Source organism: Chiloscyllium plagiosum, unplaced genomic scaffold, assembly GCF_037043375.1.
Source record: "Chiloscyllium plagiosum isolate Xiang-an unplaced genomic scaffold, Cpla_swu_hap1 HiC_scaffold_14, whole genome shotgun sequence".
Taxonomy (NCBI): Eukaryota; Metazoa; Chordata; class Chondrichthyes; order Orectolobiformes; family Hemiscylliidae; genus Chiloscyllium; species Chiloscyllium plagiosum.
The window spans coordinates 44868704-44889501 of NW_028270152.1; the positions used below are offsets into that span (position 1 = coordinate 44868704).

At 39.5% G+C, this 20798-nt stretch overlaps 1 protein-coding gene across 1 annotated transcript in view; it reads left to right on the top strand.

Moving 5' to 3' along the window:
• The window catches only part of synpra (synaptoporin a), a 380152-nt gene that overhangs the window by 134679 nt on the left and 224675 nt on the right, over window positions 1-20798 (top strand). The gene's annotated exons all lie outside the window — the stretch shown is intronic.

Consider the following 20798-nt stretch of genomic DNA (forward strand, 5'->3'; position numbering starts at 1 on the left):
ACTGCTGGAGAGAGCTCACCAGATGAAACTGAAGTTGAACAAGAAATAAGATGTAATTGAAGATTCCTGAAGGTGATGTATACAGGTCATGTACTAACAGTAAAATGACTTCACCTGGATTGTGACATAGTGACAGCCATAGCAGTGATGCAACATCTAATAGATATGAAAACGGTGCTGCATTTGTTGGATTCATGTACTATTTAACAATGTCCCACAAATGAATTTAAAAAATCAGATCAATAAAGAGTGCTTGACTATTGTTTTCCTTGTGTGCATTTTAATCAATCTCTGTTTGAGAGAGATTAAGTGACAATGGAATTGGCCTCAACTCACTTTAAGGCCTTTCTCACACTGCTTCTCTCTGCACTAAAGAATCTGCAACAAATGTAGTGAATTTGCAGTGCTATCACCTGAATGTGACATACAATCAAGGTATTTGGGAAAATTGGTCAGCACTGGTGAGCTGGACTGAAGGGTCTGTTTCTGTGCTGTATGACCCTATGTTGTCAAGAGCAGCAATCACTATGAAGAAAATTGAGGACCGTAAGACTGAGTATGAAATCTTCCCTATTCAAAGAGAAACAACATACTGTGGAATACATCAATGGAGTACATACAAGCATCTTGCTTAAATTGAGGAAACTGTGCAAAAAGCTGCAATTTTCCAATGCTGTAGGAAGTAGTGATGAAAGAATGGTTTGAAATTTTTAATAACACTGCTGCTATTATAAGAAAGCATTGGACATACAGAAATAAAGTGAAGGAGGAACATTGTCCTCAGATAAGCTGATGCCAGATGAACAGCTAACAAAATATGCACACATATTTGGAGACCTGCATGATTTATAGACTATGACTGTTGAAAATAATACTGACTATAATTAACACATATATTAGTAATGAATAATAATTTTCTTTTTAGCTAGGTATTTTAGGTAAATTGCATTACTTTTAATGAAAATGATAATGCATGTGATTTTTATAAAAACCTTTTTGTGTGAAGGGAGATGTTTGGAGAATTTTACTTAGCCTACTGGCTGGCTTCAATAGTCATGTGACACCTACCTCTTCTGTGTGCAATCTATGGCTGCCATTAAGCATATATATCGTTTGAAACAAAAACTTGTGCGGTAGAACACTCCTGAGAAAAATGATAGGAAGGGTAAACAATTAAGTGGATTGGTACCTTCCTGCCACCTAAGAAATAAAGCTCTGGACAGGAAAGCCAATTGACCTTCCCAACCACTAAGGCCCTGGCATTGATAAACCAGTGCAAGCAAGTTTTCAGTTTGGGTAATGGCTCCATAACTTGATCTGCACTAATTTGTGCAAAATTAAGGGACTCCACCTAGGAGCAGAAGGATGGCCACTGAGAGTCAACTGTCATCCTTACATCCAACCCTTCTCACTCCCATCCCATTAACACCCACTCTCAAACAATGCATACATTGAACCTTCCTTGAGGGTCTGGAGATGATGCATCAATCATCACGATGTGGGCTTATAAAAACTCCCACCTCTTATTGGCAGATTCAGGCAAGCATGATACCCTAGTCCAGCTTTATAATTCCAGTAGAAAGCTACCTGATTGCCAATCAGCTATCTGTTGACATTCGATTTGATAGACTGCAGGTTTCTCTCCACTAAATTTTTCCACTTTCAGACACGGTCCAATGTGTGAAAATCCCAGCACCCAATTTCTCAAAGCCTGTCCATTATTTATACGGTACAAGTCAGAAAAGTAATAGAGAAACACCCCTTGCCTGGATGAATGCAGCTTCAACAAGACGCTCAGCACCATCCAGCACTGTGCAGCCACAATTGATTGCCGAGACTCCTTCGATAGCACTTTTCAAATCTGTGACCTCTAACACATAGTATGCAAAGGACAGGAGATGCATGGAAATACCATCTCCTGCAAATTCCCCTTCAAGTCACATACCATTCTGACTTAGTACAATAATACTATTTATTCACTGCTGCTGGGTCAAAATCCTGGAACTCCTTTCCGAGTAGCACTGTGAGTGTACCTCCACCACATAAACTGTAGCAGTTCCAGGAGGTAGCTTACCACCATCTTTTCAAAGATAGTTAAGAGTGAATAATAAATCTTGACCTAACCAGTAGCGTTCATACCCATAAATAAATGGAATGAGATTGGTAAACTTAGCCTGATGTTATAATTTCAAAGAAAGATGAGTAATTAGTATTTTATGAAGTTATTTTTCTTCGCCCTAATTTCCTGCTGGATTACTGGCTCACTCAGGCAATTCTCTGGAATCTCAAACAAGTAAACATTTTTCATAAGTAAACCTCCAGAATGAGTGTTGTCAGAGTATTGCTGGACCTAACACTGTACATATGTGTATTCATGTATTTGTACTTTACAACTTATATTGCTGAATAGAATATCATTGAGAAGCATAAAGTAATTGACTGATTCAGCAATCTCTACCAATAGATGTATGTATTATGATAAATATTTTGCCCTTTCTTTAACAGTTGCTGCAAGAGCTGGCTGTGGAGTCACTCTAGCCTTTTACAATACTTCAATTGATAATGAAAAACTGATGCAGCTTAAATGAGGCTTCCATTAATTAGAACTTCAGTCATAATCTGAAAACAAAAAGCCGAGAAGATAATGAAATGAAAAAGAAAATAATGGGAAATTCAATGAGAAGCTGCCCTTAATTCACAATCATATCTTCTTTCTTATTCCTCTCTGATTTACAATCCTTTTGTTTCCTTTCATTTTTCCTTGCTTCGTAGATATTTTTCTTAATCTGTTTCTTATTGTCCCTTTCTGTGCTCTTTTAATTGCTGACATTTAAAGAGGTGCTTTCCAAATAAAAGTCATCCTTTTGCAGTTAATAATTGAGCAATATTTTGTTATGCTGGCAAAGTCAAACAATTGGGAGCAATAATGTTAAGAAAAGGTCAGTAGTTTGAAAGTTATGAAACTTGGAAGCTCGCCTAAATTTCCATTTACAAATAATCTCTATCACTGAGGGATGAATTTCAGTTCTTTGAGTGAAAACTGAGCAGAACAGGAATTAAAATCCAATTTCTGGCTTTCCACCCACAGTTCTTTGAACAGTGAAGAAATAGTACTTGCCTGTACCCATTGTCATCCTGAGCTCCCATTCTACCTTTCACACACAACAAAACCCTATTAACTCGACCCCATCACAACCTATCTCATTATTTGCCAATTGCCTTTTGGTTCTTATTGCTCCAAACCTAACAGTGTCTGTTTTGGGCATGATGCTAGCAGTTAGGATGATATTAAGACCTAGCTATTGGCTCATGTCTCTGACTGGCTTGTAATATTAAGGAAGTAACTGTTGTAACCTCATTAACTGATGTCCATAAGGCAGACTTGCCAAGTCAGAGATATGCTCATTTTGGCTACAAACAACCAGTGTCTTGCGCCAAAACGTTAATCGGTTTACACACACACACATTTTCTCTCACAGACACTCACAAACCCCCACACCAGACACACATACGCACACACACTTGTACACATACACATATACGTTTGTGGGGTGAATTTATACTTGCAGAGTTACATTGTACTTTGGTCAAAAACTGCATGAATCCATATAAGACTCTGTTAACTCACTTTTTAGATTAGATTCAGTCTAAACATCATGGCACAGACAGGGAACACAGGGGGCTAACACCTTCAACATCTCAACATCTTATCTGCGCTGACACCAATTGTTACAGTTAACCTGAGAATGTAACTTCTAAAAAAACGTTTTGTGATTTGCATATGAAAGAAATGAAACTATCATGGTCATTCTAACAGATGAGAGACTTAATAAACAATCAAGGTATTTTTCAATGTATAATTTCAGTTATTGTAAACTTTTGCTATAAATTCTGTGTCTTACAATTGTGTACTCCACAACCACCTGATGAAGGAGCGGCGCTCCGAAACCTGGCGCTTCCAATTAAACCTGTTGGACTATAATCTGGTGTTGTGTGATTTGGAACTTCGAACACACGGTAATTGGTTTCCTAAGAATAAGCTTCTTTTCTCCCATTAGACATGCTTTCAGTGCAGGATCTCTTGTCTTGCCTTTAATTAGATTATCTTTTAATTGTTCAAAGTCATAGGATTCTGCAGGCTGAGCTAAAGAAATCACATTTTAAGCAATAGGATCTCTTTCACCTCGGCCCCTAATAATGAACGTGTCATAAGTTATGTTCACTTGGAGTTCAAGGCTGTGCTTTCAAGGCTTTCAAAATGTCACCAGTCTTTTTTTGTTGTTGTCAAGGTAATTCATGGTGTAATACACTATGAAATAACCCCTTCCAACAGCGATGAGTGTAGTGACAACTACCTTCTTTGACTTGTAAAACAAATCTGTTGCTATTTCATAATTCTGCCATTGCATATTGGAAAAACTGGCAGTTTAGCTGCATGTCATCTTTCATTTAACCAGCGGGAGACAGAACTGCAGCCAATTTCTCTTTCCTCTGTTTCTTTGTTGCAGCTTACTTTATTACAGTTGCTTATAACGGTTTTCACAGCTCTGAACACTCGTGTGTCAGCAACTGTGCTTTTATTTAATGCGCTCAGCCTAGTTCCACTTCTAACTCCATATGCACAACCAACAGCAATCTGGTTAGAATGACATCTTTATTGAAATATCCCTAAGATGGCTGCTTGCAGTTATGTGCCTCATGACACATGTGCCTGTGGAAGACCAAGAAGGAAATTTGTACATGTTTGAATTTCAAACAAAGCAAAGATTTTGTATCGATTTTTATGCTGCCTTTTGCTGACATAGCATGGTGCAGGGATTGCCAGTTCTTACCACTGCGACCAATGGAAGCTGGTATTTACTGGCAAAAAGTGCTATGTCATGTGCATCACCAACAAGAAGCAAACAGCTTTAAGTTCTGTAGATATACAACCATAGCTGGGGGTTCATCACAAAGGAATCTTTATTGGGCATTCCACATTTATCAGATAACATCAAAAGAAAAGAATTTTTTTGTTTTCTAAGAAGAAACCTTTGATATTGCAATGAAAATATAAATATGAAAGCATATTAAACATTTCTTTGTCCAATCTTGGAGTGTGCATGCTTCATGTGGGATCTTTATAGGGTGAGATGTCTGAGTAAGATTAATTCAATCCAGTGACATGCTACTCGACCATTTGAGAGAAAAAAAATTCAACTTAGCCCTGTTTTAATTGGGCAATCCCAAATTTTTAAATAGTGAACCCTAGTTCTAGATTGTCTAACAAGGGGAAACAAATTCTCTATATTTAACCCACAAGGCTCTTATTAATCATGTCACTTCTTACTCTTCTGAACACCAACAGATACAAATCAAGCCTGTCCAACCTTTATCCATAAGTCAAACTGTCCATTCCAGATATGAATCTGCTAAGTTTTCTTTGAACTGCTTTTAATATATTTGCATCCTTCCTTCAATATGATGACCAATACTACACACAGTACTCCAGATGTAGTCTTACCTGTGCCCTGAAATGTAACTTCCCTTCTTTTGTATTCAATTTCTCTTGCAATAAATGATAAAATTATAATTGCTTTCCGAATTACTTCCTGTAGCTACAGACTGAACTTTTGTGGTTCATGCACAAGGAACTCAGATTGCTTTTCTTCTCAGAGCTCCACAATCTCTTCCATTTGAGTGACATCATTCTTGATTCTTCCTGCCAAAATGGACAGGTTCACATTTTCCCACATTATCCTCCAATTGCCAATCTTTGTCCATTCACTTAACCTATTTATATCCCTTTACAGCCTCTTTACATTCTCTTCACAACACATTTTCTTACTCATCTTTGACTCTTCAGCAAATTTGACAACCACACCTCCTGTCCCTTTGATGAAGTAATTTATATAATTTGAAACTAATCCTCTGCATTGATGCCCGTGACATTCCACTCATAGTTTCTTGCTAATCCAAGATGGAGGACAGGAAAAATTTCTGGCTGTAACAGCTGCACCTTTATTGAGGTATTTTAGGTGCTGGAGGTGATTTTCTCGAATTCCAGGAGCAGCAATTACTGTTTTATATGCTTTTGCATTGTTTTGGAACTTTGGAAAAAAAAGTCAAAACAACAGCAGTTTTAGAAGGGAGAAGAACAGACAAAGGAAGCACATGGTGAGGTCAGTGGAGGAAAGAGAGAGAAAAAAACTGACACAGCAGTGAACCTGCACAGTTACTGCCTTTGCCGTTTGAATTCATGTATCGCTGGACATCGGACTGCATCTGGGAAAATTAAAAAACAATAAAATTCACAACTGATCTTGGAGGAACTGTTAGGGCAAAGTTCACAGCACAGAAGCAGATAAGTGTATTGTTTTTAAGTGGAACCTACAGTAGTGAGTAGATTGGGTTCTTTCTTGATTATATGTTTTTTGAGATATGTCTCTTGATTGAATTTAAAATATAAGCCATAACTATTAATTTAATCTGGGGCAGTGTTTTGTTGAGGAACAAGAAGGTGTTATTTTCTGGGTCTGTAGATTGTGAAGGAGCAAAAATGGCCTTTACTAGAGTGACATGTACTTCTTATCAGATATGGGAGTTTAAAGAGAATTTATGTGTTACTGCAGATTATATCTGCAATAAATGCTGTTGGTTGTGAATCTTATCAGGTCAAATGGATCAGTTGGAGAGACAGTTAGAAGCAATGAGGAATTTGCAACAGCAACAGTATGTGATGGATGGCAGTTATAGGAAAGGGTGAAAGTCTCAGATTCAGTCACATAGATGGGTTAACTCCAGGAAAGGTAAGAGAGGTAGGCAGCTAGTGCAGGAGCCTTCTGTGGCTATACCCATTTCAAACAAGTATGCTGTTTTGGAAAATGTAGGGGGTGATGGATTCTCAGGGGAATGTAGCATGAACAGCCAAGTTTCTGATATTGAGACTGGCTCTAATGCAATGAGGGGTATATCAGGTTCCAAGAGATCAATTGTGTTAGGAGACTCTATAATCTGAGGTACAGACAGATGTTTCTGTGGCCAATAGTGAAAAAGCAGAATGGTGTGTTGTTTCCCTTGTGCCAGGATGAAGGATGTCTCAGACAATGCAGAATGTTCTAAAGGGGGAGAGGGGCCAGCAAGAGGTCATTGTCCACATTGGAACCAATGACATAGGAAGGGAAAAGGTTGAGATGCTGAAGGGAGATTACAGAGAGTTAGGCAGGAATTTAAAAAGGAGGCCCTTGAGAGTAGTAATATCTGGATTTGCAGTGCTAGAAGCTAGTGAGGGCAGGAATAGGAGGATAGAGCAAGTGAATGCATGGCTGAGGAGCTGGTGCATGGGAGAAGGATTCACATTTTTGGACCATTGGAATCTCTTTTGGGGTAGAAGTGACCTGTATAAGAAGGACAGTTTGCATCTAAATTGGAAGGAGACTAATATACTGGCAGGGAGATTTGCTATAGCTGCTCGGGAGGATTTAAACTAGCCAGGTGGGTGGGTGGGGGGCCCCAGGGAGATAGTGAGGAAAGAGATCAATCTGACACTGGTATAGTTGAGAACAGAAGCGAGTGAAACAGTCAGGGCAGGCAGGGACAAGGTAAATTAATAATAAATTAAACTGCATTTATTTCAATGCTAGGGGCCTAACAGGGAAGGCAGATGAACACAGGGCATGGTTAGGAACATGGGACTAGGATATCATAGCAGTTACAGAAACATGGCTCAGGGATGAGCAGGACTGGCAGCTTAATGTTCCAGGATACAAATGCTACAGGAAGGATAGAAAGGGAGGCAAGAGAGGAGGGGGTGTGGCACTTTTGATAAGGGAAAGCATTACAGCTGTGCTGAGGGAGGATATTCCTGGAAATACATCCAGGGAAGTTATTTGGGTGGAACTGAGAAATAAGAAAGGGATGATCACCTTATTATAGACCCCCTAATAGTCAGAGGGAAATTGAGAAACAAACTTGTAAGGAGATCTCAGCTATCTGTAAGAATAATAGGGTGGTTATAGTAGGGGATTTAACTTTCCGAACATAGACTGGGACTGCCATTGTGTTAAGGGTTAAGATGGAGAGGAATTTGTTAAGTGTGTACAAGACAATTTTCTGATTCATTATGTGGAGGTACCTACTAGAGAAGGAGCAAAACTTGACCTATCCTTGGGAAATAAGGCAGGGCAGGTGACTAAGGTGTCAGTGGGGGAGCACTTTGGGGCCAGCGACCATAATTGTATTAAATTTAAAATAGTGATGGAAAAGGATAGACCAGATCTAAAAGTTGAAGGTCTAAGTGGAGAAAGGCCAATTTTGACAGTATTAGGCAAGAACTTGCAAAAGCTGATTGGGGGCAGATGTTCGCAGGTAAAGGGATGGCTGGGAAATGGGAAGCCTTCAGAAATAAGATAACGAGAATCCAGAGAAAGTATATTCCTGTTCAGGTGAAAGGAAATGGACACACTTTCCTCATTCCTGAAGAAGGGCTTATGCCCGAAACGTCAATTCTCCTGTTCCTTCGATGCTGTCTGACCTGCTGCGCTTTTCCAGCAACACATTTTCAGCTCTGATCTCCAGCACCTGCAGCCCTCACTTTCTCTCAGGTGAAAGGAAAGGCTGGTAGGTACAGGGAATGCTGGATGGCTAAAGAAATTGAGGGTTTGGTTAAGAAAAAGAAGGAAGCATATGTCAGGTATAGACAGGAAACATCAAGTCAATCCTCAGAAGAGTATAAAGGCAATAGGAGTATACTTAAGAGGGAAATCAGGAGGGCAAAAAAGGGACATGAGATAGCTTTGTAAATAGAGTTAAGGAGAATGCAAAGGGTTTTTACAAATACATTAAGGACAAAAGGATAACATAGGGAGAGAATAGGGCCCCTCAAAGATCAGCAAGGTGCCCTTTTTGTGGAGCCACAGAAAATGGGGGAGATACTAAATGAGTATTTTGCAACAGTATTTACTGTGGAAAAGGATATGTAAGATATAGAAAGTAGTGAAATAGATGGTGACACCTTGCAAAATGTCCATATTACAGAGGAGGAAGTACTGGATGTCTTGAAATGCATAAAGGTGGATAAATTCCAAGGACCTGATCAGGTGTACCCTAGAACTCTGTGGGAAGCTAGAGAAGTGATTGCTGGGCCTCTTGCTGAGATATTTGTGTCATCAATAGTCGCAGACTGGAGGTTGGCTAATGTGGTACCACTGTTTAAGAAGGGTGGTAAGGACAAGCCAGGGAACTATAGACCCATGAGCCTGATGTCAGTGGTGGGCAAGTTGTTGGAGGGAATCCTGAGGGACAGGATGTACATGTATTTAGAAAGGCAAGGACTGATTAGAGATAGTCAACATGGTTTTGCGAATGGGAAGTCATGTCTTACGGGCGGCATGGTGGCTCAGTGGTTAGCATTGCTGCCTCACAACACCAGGGCCCCAGTTTTGATTCCAGTCTGAGGTGACTGTTTGTGTGGAGTTTGCACATTCTCCCTGTGTCTGTGTGGGTTTCCTTTGGGTGCTTCAGTTTCCTCCCACAATCCAAAGATGTGCAGGTCAGATGAATTGGCCATGCTAAATTGCCCATAGTGTTAGTGTTAGGAGGGAAATGGTTCTAAGAGGGGTACTCTTCGGAGGGTCAGTGTGGACTGGTTGGGCCAAAGGGCCTGTTTCCACACTGTAAGTAATCTAATCTAATCTGATCAAACTTGATTGAGTTTTTTGAAGAAGTAACAAAGAGGATTGATAGGGCAAAGGGGTAGATGTGATCTATATGGACTTCAGTAAGGCGTTCGACAAGGTTCCCCATGGAAGACTGGTTAACAAGGTTAGATCTCACAGAATAAAGGGAGAACTAGCAATTTGGATACAGAACTGGCTCAAAGGTAGAATACAGAGGGTGGTGGTGGAGGGTTGTTTTTCAGACTGGAGGCCTGTGACCAGTGGAGTGCCATAAGGATTGGTGCTGGGTCCTCTACTTTTTTGTCATTTACATAAATGATTTGGATGCAAGCATAAGGGGTACAGTTAGTAAGTTTGCAGATGACACCAAAATTGGAGGTGTAGTGGACAACGAAGAAGGTTACCTCAGATTACAACAGGATCTTGACCAGATGGGCCAATGGGCTGAGAATTGGCAGATGGAGTTTAATTTAGATAAATGCGAGGTGATGCATTTTGGGAAAGCAAATCTTAGCAGGTCTTATACACTTAATGTTAAGGTCCGAGGGAGTGTTGCTGAACAAAGAGAACTTGGAGTGCAGGTTCATAGCTCCTTGAAAGTGGAGTTGCAGGTAGATAGGATAGTGAAGAAGGCATTTGGTATGCATTCCTGTATTGGTCAGAGTATTGAGTACAGGAGTTGGGAGGTCATGTTGTGCCTGTACAGGAGATTAGTTAGGCCACTGTTGGAATATTGCATGCACTTCTGGTCTCCTTCCTATCGGAAAGATGTTGTGAAGCTTGAAAGGGTTCAGAAAAGATTTACAAGGATGTTGCCAGTGTTGGAGGCTTTGAGCTATGGGGAGAGGTTGAACAGGCTGGGGCTGTTTTCCCTGGAGCTTCGGAGGCTAAGGGGTGACCTTATAGAGGTTTATAAAATTATGATGGGCATGGATAGGGTAAATAGACAAAGTCTTTTCCCTGGAGTCGGGGAGTCCAGAAGTAGAGGGCATAGGTTTAGGGTGAGAGGGGAAAGATATAAAAGAAATCTAAGGAGCAACTTTTTCACACAGAGGGTGGTACGTGTATGGAATGAGCTGCCAGAGGAAGAGGTGGAGGCTGGTACAATTGCAACATTTAAAAGGCATTTGGATGGGTATATGAATAGAAAGGGTTTGGAGGGATATGAGCCAGGTGCTGGCAGGTGGGAGTAGATTGGGTTAGGATAGCTGGTCGGCATGGATGGGTTGGACCGAAGGGTCTGCTCCCATGCTATACACCTCTATGATTCTATGTCTCTAATATAAACAACACCTATTTATGCCCGGTTTCTGTTTCATGTTAGCTAGCTAATATTCTTCCATGCCAATATGTTATTCCTAATGCCATGAGCATTCACTTTCTGCAATAACTTGTGGAACTTTCTCAAATGCTTTCTGGAAATCTAACTACAGTACAGCCATTGGTTCCTCATTATCCATAGCATATGTTATCTTCTCAAAGAATTCCAAATGATTAATTAAACACAGTTTCCCTTTCACAAAATCGTGTTACATGATTATCTTGAACTATGTGTTTTTTACTATAACTTAGAGTCAGAGAGATGTGCAGCAGAGAAAAGGCATTTGGATGCGAGCATAAGAGGTACAGTTAGTAAGTTTGCAGATGGCACCAAAATTGGAGGTGTAGTGGACAGCAAAGAGGGTTACCTCAGATTACAACAGGATCTTGACCAGATGGGCCAATGTGCTGATGGAGTTTAATTCAGATAAATGCGAGGTGCTGCATTTTGAGAAAGCAAATCTTAGCAGGACTTATACACTTAATGGTAAGGTCCTAGGGAGTGTTGCTGAACAAAGAGACCTTGGAGTGCAGGTTCGTAGTTCCTTGAATGTGGAATTGCAGGTAGATAGGATAGTGAAGAAGGCGTTTGGTATGCTTTTCTTTATTGGTCAGAGTATCGAATACTGGAGTTAGGAGGACTAATTACATAAGTACAGTAGCTATAAGTGCAGGTCAGAGGCTAGGAATACTGCAGTGAGTAATTCACCTTCTTACTTTCCAAAGCCTGTCCACAATCTCAAGGCACAAGTCAGGCATGTGATGGAATACTCACCATTTGCCTGGATGGGTTCAGCTTCAACAACATTCAAGAAGCTTGACATTGTTCAGCACAAGGTGAAAGTGAGGACTGCAGATGCTGGAGATTACAGTCATTCCTGATGAAGGACTTTTGCCCGTAACATTGATTTACCAGCTCCTTGGATGCTGCCTGACTTGCTGTACTTTGCCAGCATCACTCTAATCTTCACACCATTCAGGATAAAGCAGCCCACTTGATTGGCACAACATTCATAATGACACTCAGTAGCAACAATGTGTACTATCTACAAGGTGCACTGCAGAAAATCACCAAAGATCCTTAGACAGCACCTTCCAGACCCATGATCTCTTCATCTAGTAGGACAAGGACAGCAGATACATGGGAACACCACTACTTTCATGTTCCTCTCCAAGGCACTGACTTTCCTGACTTGGAAATGCTTCTCCATTCCTTCACTGTCGCTGGGTCAAAATCTCGCAAATTCCTCCCTAAGGGCATATGGACTGCAGCGGTTCAAGAAAGCAATTCACCATCACATTCTCAAGGTCAGCAAGAGACAGGCAACGTTCAGATATTTGTTATTCTGACATTCTGGCGTACAAAGATGGATGTCACTGAATACTTCTCGTTGGCCTTGGGGACCTTTGCTTGGAGAAATATTCCTTCATCAAGTATTGACAAACTCATTTAGGAATGTTTCCCATGAGAGTCGATAGACCAGTCTCCAGGTACTACAGTGAACCCACCATAAGGATTTTCTAGAAACAGGAGCACTAAACTAGGAATCTTCTTACCTTCTGTAAGCAATTATTTAAAACAACACCCAAAACAGACACTGCAAGCTGACAGCCAAAGACTGATATGGAAGGTTCCAATCCATATGCAGTCATCACAACCTATGCGAATATATGAAGAAATGCCTTATTATAAAAAAAATTCCACTGTCCTTTCATTGACCATGCTAAAAATATAAAGCCGGGTATTCAAATCTTTCAAAGTCCACAAAAATTATGAGTTTTGATGTCTCATACCAATATGTTAATTTTTTACTAGTATCACAAGAACAGTTTAAACTTCCTTGTGTTGGAGACAATTTTGTTCCTGGAGACTGAGCAATATATCATACGTTTAATGTATGTCACAGAATATTATGGCAGGGACTAAGTATAGGCGATGAAAGGAAGAAAACAATTTAAGGTACAATAATGTATGAAAAATCCTGCTGCTTTGAATAATAATAATACATTACTCAGGTATTAAGCCATTCCAAGTGAATCTCTTAAATTGGTGCACGTTAGACATAATGTGTCTAGTGTTTGGCGATTCCAGCAGGGCATAGGATATTAAAGTTTCTGACAAGCTATCAGTGTGATAATTTAATATCAAGCCATATTCAAAATTGTTTTTCAAATGAGCTATAATTTCCCTGGCTAGTCATTGTCCTCCGAAGTGTAGTATTTTAAACACCCGTTAAACATCTGTCAGACTATTTATAATTGACAGTATGTGATTAAGAAAACATTGGTGATGGTTCCAGTCTTTCTTTTGCTGTGAATAAAGCCATGGCAATGATATATTGGCTGATCATTAACCGATTTGAAAACCATTTCATGTAAGTATTTTCATTTTGTTGACTCTGGCTAAATCTTTAAAATTTTTAGATTGCATTTTGTTCTACTTAAAATACTGCCTATCAAAACGTAAAAGTAACATGCTGTAAGTGGCAATTTGCTCTATTTCAAACAAAAGGCCTTGAGAACCAGTTTTGACACTCATGTTTGCTTGCTACACTTGGCATGAATGCCATCAGTTGTCAGTGTAGACAGATTGACGAATTCTTGATATGATTTTTATAATTTTGGCATCATTCAGTTCAACAATTCATTATATTTTGTGTGCCCAAGAATGTAACAAAGTCAAATCATAATTGTGCTGAGGAAATGTAGTCATACAATACAGAAGCTTAAAGTGCAATTCGCCACAATCAGAATGTAAATGCCAATTGTGACATAGTTCTGATTAATTTGTAGCATCTGCCCTCAAAGTTAAGGCTGATTTTCCTTTTGTGAACTTTTGGCATTTCTCCATTCTTGCAGATAAATGGTTGTCATGGGCATACTTTTCATGTTTCTTCTTTATTACTTTTAACATTGACTTTGAGACAGCCCTGTCATGGATGGAGAGTTTGCATGTTTGCAAATGTTGACGTACTTGACACTTGTGATACCAACAAATTTCTCCCTGTGCTAATTCTAAATATGACATGCCTTGGAGATTGAGGAACAAAGTTTAATACAGGCATATTCACATTGTCTTGTTGCAATTTTGCTTTAAGAGAATATGAAAATAACATACATGTCTCATTGTTGAACCAGGATACAAAATAGCATGTAACCAGGAAGTTGTCTGCTTGTTTTGAATCCTGCGGTTAGATGTGTGTGTTAAGATCTACCATGACTTGTATATATCAATACTAATCTTCAATCAAAATAACTTACAATATAGTTTACCAGTCCTGTATGTGTGATTGGTAAAGTTTCATGAAGAAAACAAGTAACATAACATATATCACTGCTGCATTTGGTTCCTGTTGCCACTGCTGCTGCTGCTCTTTTTCTCTCCACCCTCAAGTATGTGGAAAGAATATTACCCACTATTCAAAATTTCCAGCCTATTCCTGATAAAATTGTTAGAATTATAGAGTAAAATACAAGAAACAAATTTCATTTATATAGTGCCTTTACCAAGAGGCACTATACTGAAGAATATGCAATCAGAAAAGAAAATTTGTCAAACAAGATATCAGGAGACACATCTAAAAGATTGCACACAAAGACCAGTCAGGATGAGTCAATGTTGTTTCAGCATGGAAGACCAGTGCTTAGGCCTAAGCTAGTTAAAAACATGGTGATGGCGAAGTTCAGGATTAATATGATGTCACAGATGGAAGAATGAAGGGTGACGATTGACCAAGATTTCAGATATAGGGAAAAGTGAAGGGTAAAAGGCTAAAAGGCATGGGGATCTGGAGCCAATGCAGGTTAGTGAGCATACATAATATGTGATGGGACTTGGTGCTGTTTAAGGTCGAAAGAGCAGAGTATTGTATGAGGTGAAGTTTAATAATGTTAGACAAAATGACATAAATCAGGAAAACATTGGAATTGTTCACTCTAGTGATGACAAAGGCATGAATGAGTATTTCAGTGTAGATGTGCTAAAGCTGGGGAGGAAGTGCATGGTGCTGCAAAAGTGGTTGGTCGAGGCCATTATGCAGAGAGAGTAAAGTGTCAGAAGCCAGTCTGATAAAAGAGCAAATTTAAATGCAAATTCTATGTTTTTCATGGCAATTATAATTTTTTTGAGAACTACAAGCTTAGCCAGTATTGTGGCTCACAACCAACACGTTTCAGACCTGTCTCATGTGCATGTTGTTCATGTGCAGTATTTGAAAGGGAGGGGTTGACTTTGTAAAAATTAGCGTAACTGTGTCTCTGCTGTTGTTGCATGTGCATCTGTGCTTCTGAGGCTTAATACACTTACTAGCTAAATTCAAATAATTACCCATAACTGAATTGTAAACAACACTGCCTTTTCAAGACAACTTTCTAAATTACAGCTGCCATATTTTCCTGTTCCCATTACTTTTATTGTTATATCTTTTTATTTCTAAGGACTTTTTTGTTGATGGCAACTAGTCCAAAACTCATACTGTATTTCATCTGTCACCATCTGTATCAACGTTTTAGCCATTTCCAATGTTACTTTGGTTTTATAAATTAGTATCTGACCTTTTATTCTTAATTATTATTTATTATCAATATTATTATTCACTGTCCAATTTCTCATTGTCCATGGAAAATGTTACAACACTAGGTCCCCAAACAGTGTTATGACTGGGTTCCAGTTATGCCTTTCTCTTTGTGTGGTATGTGGAATATTTCTTGTTTCAATTCTACTCAGGTGCCTCCTCATAACTCTTTCTGTGGTGCATTAATAACATCATCAATACTGCTTCCCTCTCTCATCTGGAATTGGAAAAATGTATCAATTTCACTTCCAATTTCCAAACTTCTATCACCTTCACCTGGTCCATCTCTGACTCCTCTTTTCCCTTCTTCAACATCCCTGTTTCCATCTCTGGAGACAGGCTGGTACTGATATCCATTACAAACCCACAGTCTCCCACAATTATATAACTTCATACCATGTTTCCTATAAAGATTCCATTTTCCCAGTTTTTCCATCTCCATCACATCTGTTTTGATAATGACACCTTCCACAGAAGCACCTCAGAAATGTCTATCTTTTTCCTCAGCCAAGGATTCTTCACTACTGTGGTAGACAGGACCATGTGTCATCCATCTCCCATGCTTCTGCCTTCACTCCTCCTCTTCCCTTCTCCACAGCAATAGAGTCTCCTTGATCTTCACTTTCCACCTCACCAGCATCATCATCCAAAGGATCATAAGCTGCCATTTCTGTCAACTCCAGTGGGATGCCACAGCCAGACACATTCCCCTCCCCCCTCCCTGACAGCCTTCCATAGGAATTGTTTTCTCCAGAACACCCTGGCCCACTCATCCTCTACTCCCAACACCTCCGCATATCCCGATGGCCTCTTTCTGTGCCTACCCATTTACTTCCTCCCTCCTCACTGTCCAGGGTTCCAGACATATCTTTCAGGTGAAGCAGCAATTTACCTGCACTTTACTCAATCTAGTCCATTGTATTCACTGCTCTCAATGTGGTCTACTCTATGTTGGGGAGACAAAATGCAGACTGGGAGGCCACTTTGCAGAACAGCCATGGTTCTGACAGCAAAAATGACCCCGAGGTTCCAGTTGCATGCTTCTTCACGACACCAATGTGTTGTCTGGTCAACATCTCTGCAGTGCCCCAGGGAGTCTCAACACAAGCTGGAAAAACAGACCCTCATTTACCATTTGGAGACCCTGCAGCCTTTGGTTCTAATATTGAGTTCAATAACTTTAGGGCCTGAACATCATCTCCCATTTCCTTCCCTCACCACATACACAAGCCCTTGTCATCACTTGGGCTGCTTCCACCACAGCCAACCCATTTTCACCCAGTAATGGTCCCCATTAGCAGCTTTTCTTTCTCACCAACTTACCATTATCCATTCCCTTGTCGGCGATTCTCTCTCACTGGGCTCCATCTTCATCTATCGTATACTCCTTCCCCCTTGCCACACCCCATCTTCTGCATAAATACAGACCTTTTCCTAGCTATCATCAGTTCTAAATAAGGGTCACTGCCCTGGAAATGTTAACTCTGCTTTCTCCCCACAGATGCTGCCAGACCTGCTGAGGTTCTTCAGCTATTTCTGCTTCTGTTTCAGGTTTTAAGCATTCACATTTCTATGTGTTTTTATTATTTAGTTTTGCTGTTTCACACTTTTTAATGTTCATTTAAATTCATTACTCATTAACTTATGAATTTACTGTTTTGACATTTTATTTACTCAGCAAGTCGTTCATGTTTTCTTCATACTTTCACTTTTTAACAGCTTTTTATGTAATATGAAGGATTGTGTTGTGTGTAACCATCTGACAAAGCAGTGGTTACAAAGTATATCATACTGAAACCTGAGTTTTTGATGAGCTTTATAAATAGAGGCATAAAATGCAAACGACAGTAGCCTTTCATTATGTTAAACAGTTTGACACCAATATAATGATATTCTGTCATTCTGGGTACCCAAAGGATGCGAAGAGGTGGGTGAAATAGGAGCTTGGTCACAGGAGAAGCATCACAGCCTGTGATTCCTCCCTTGAGCCCTGCTGCATCCATGACTCTTACTGCAAAACACTCATTTTTTAAAACTATCAAAAGAAATCCATGACAATTGCTGCAAACTTCTCCCCAGATCTGTGCTTTCTTATGTATTTTAACAATTTCATATCCAGCTTTATGAGTCATACAGTCATAAAAGTTCACAGCACAGAAAAACACCCTTTGGACTATAGAGTCTGTACTGGTCAAAAACTACTCTAATCCCATTTTCCAGCACTTGGCCCATAGTCTTGCATGCCTTGCCATTGTAAGTACCATATCTAAATACTTAGTAAATATTATGAGGGTTTCTGCCTCTACCACCCTTATAGGCAGTGAGTTCCAGATTCTCAGTTACTATCTGTGAGAAACTTTTTCCTAATAACCCCTCTAAACCTTCTACTCCTTTCCTTAAATCTAAGCCCTCTGGTCATTGATTCCTCCATCAAAAGGAAAGGTTTATTCCCATCTATTCTGTATATTACCCCTCATAATTTTATATATCCCAATCATGCCCCTCTCAGTCCCCTCTGCTCTGAGGAAAATAACCCTAGTCAATTCAATCTCTCTTCATAACTAAAACTTTCTATCCCTGGCAACATCCTGATAAATCTCCTCTTTACTGTCTCCATTGTAATTACATCCCTCCTGTAAAGTGGATTCCAGTAATGCACATGATGAATACTATGTTAACATAGCGAGGTGGTTTCAATGGGGAAGATCCTGGTTATTATATCAGTGCATTTTGCTCTAACAAAATGTTCTGTGATTACCATGTCCAATAAATCAGAGAATTACAGAAGTGTGACAATGCAGAAGGATTCCATTAGGCACATTGTGTCTGACTAACTCTCCAATTGAGTATTATGACTTAGTGTTTTTCTGCCTTTTCCCCATACCCTGGCACATTGTTTCTATTCAAATAATCATCTAACCGTGATTGAATGCCTCAGTTGAACCAATCTCCATAGTACATCGAGGCAGTGTATTCCAGACCCAAACTATTCATTGTATGAAACAGCGTTTTCTCATATCACATTTGCTCTTCTGCAATCACTTCAAATCTACTCCACTCCTCCTTAATCTTTTTTAACATGGGGGAACAGTTTCTCTGTTTCTAATTGATCCAAACCTCTCATAATTTCAAAACTTTCTACCAAATTTTGACCTAGCCTCCTTCTCTCTAACGAGAGCAGTCTCAAACTCTCCAAGTTATCCTTACAACTAAGGTTTCTCATCCCTGGAATTATTCTTGTAAACCTCTTCTGTACTTATATTCTTCTTATGGAAAGGTCCCCAGAACTCTTCATAATACTTCAGGTGTGGTCTAACAAATTTCTTGGATAAGTTCACCATAACCTTCCTCCTCTTGTACTCTATGCCCTTCTTAATAAAGCACAAGTAACTGTATGCTTTATTAACTGCCCTGTCCATCTGTTCTGTCACATCTTCAGTGATTTGTGCACATAAACACCCAGGAACATTGCGCCTGCACTCATTTGAGAATTGTACCTCTTAGTCTTTTCTTGTCTGCTCTTGTTCTCTTACTGAAATGCATTCAGCTCACACTTCTCTGCATTGAACGTCTTCTGACACCTTTTTGCCCACTGCACCATTTTGTACACATCCCTTTGGAGTTCTGCACTTGTCTTCCTCATAGTTGGCAATGTTTCCAAGTTTTGAAATTGTCCCCTGGTCATCAAGATCTAGATCTATAATATATTATCAAGGAAAGCAAAGTTCCCAACACTGACCCTGAGGGAACTTCATGACAAACTGTCCCGGAAAAAAATCAATTTATTACTACTCACCATTTCTTATTTTGCAGGCAATTTTCTATTCCTTTCCTGCCACTGTTGCTTTTATTCCATAACCATATACTTTTAATGCAAGCCTGTCAAGTGGAACTATATCAAATGTCCTTTGAAAGTCCATGTGCACCAGATCAATAGTATTGCTCTGATTGACCTTTCTGTTATCTCTTCAAAACATTCCAGCAAGTTGATTTAACGTGTTCACCCCTTTAGAAATTCATGCTGACTCTTCTTAATCAACCCACGTTTTTCCATATGGCTACTAATTCTATCCCAAATAATTGTTTCTTGAAGCTTTCCATCATTGAAGTTAAATTGACTGGTCTGTAATTGCTGGAGTTACCTTTACAACCTTGCTTGAACAAGCTAATGTCTTGGCAATTCTGCAAGGTTTAGAGACTACCTCATATTTAGTAATGAGTGATAGGCACGGTCACCTTCATGCCCCTGTACCACTTGCTATTGAGCTCACATGCACCATTCCCCTGGCTCACCACCCCAACTGAATTAGAGTACATTGTACCTGAACAGAAAAGCTGTGCAACAACTGAGCTAGAAAGCTAGATCAAGGGTGTAAGTGCAAAGGCTTCAGAGCATGTTTGTTTGTAAATTGAAAAGCAAGTGCATTTCTTTTTATTGCAACTTTATTTCCTCCTCCAGTATTTTTCCCTTTTCTCTTGAAGACATTAATACATGCAAGACGAGAATTTCACAGGCACCAAATGTCCTTTGTTCCCTCAGTTGGGAACAATTATTGATTATAATGCGGAGTGAAGGCATTATAATCAAGCACCTTAAATCTTGAATCTTGAAACATCATTGACACATAGGCTAAGTTTTTCTGCCTATTAAAATGAGTGAAAGGTAGATCTCTGACTGAACAAGTATAATTTCCTGAGATGCAATTCTGTAGCGCAATGCACTGAACTTCAGATTGTGAAATTGTGCTTTTGAATATCTGTGCAATAATAATAATGGAACTTCACAACCAAGGGGCTTCTTGATTTTACTCTATTTTCTGGAGACCTGTATTTCCCAGTTCAGATCACTGGCTAACAATAAGTAGGAATGGGAGCATCCTGTTATCTCTTCTTCACCAGAAATGCTGAAGCCAATGTTTGCACTGTATAGGCCAGTTTTTAATTACTGTGAACTGTGATATGAGTAACATTGGCAAGGCCATTGAGGTCCCTTATTCTCTCAGAAGGCGGTGGTGGCCATTCACCTTGAACTACTCATTGTATTAACAGTTTTATAATTAGGTGGATTGCAAGATCATTTTAAGGTCTGCATGTACAACATAAGACTCCAAAGTACTGGGGGGATATTAATGCTTTAGAAAAAGAGCAGCCCAAATTTACTCAAATATTGCTCGTACGAGGAAGTACAGAAATTGACTTGAAAACCTGAAGCCTTTACATTTGAGGGACACTGATTATTAGATTAGAT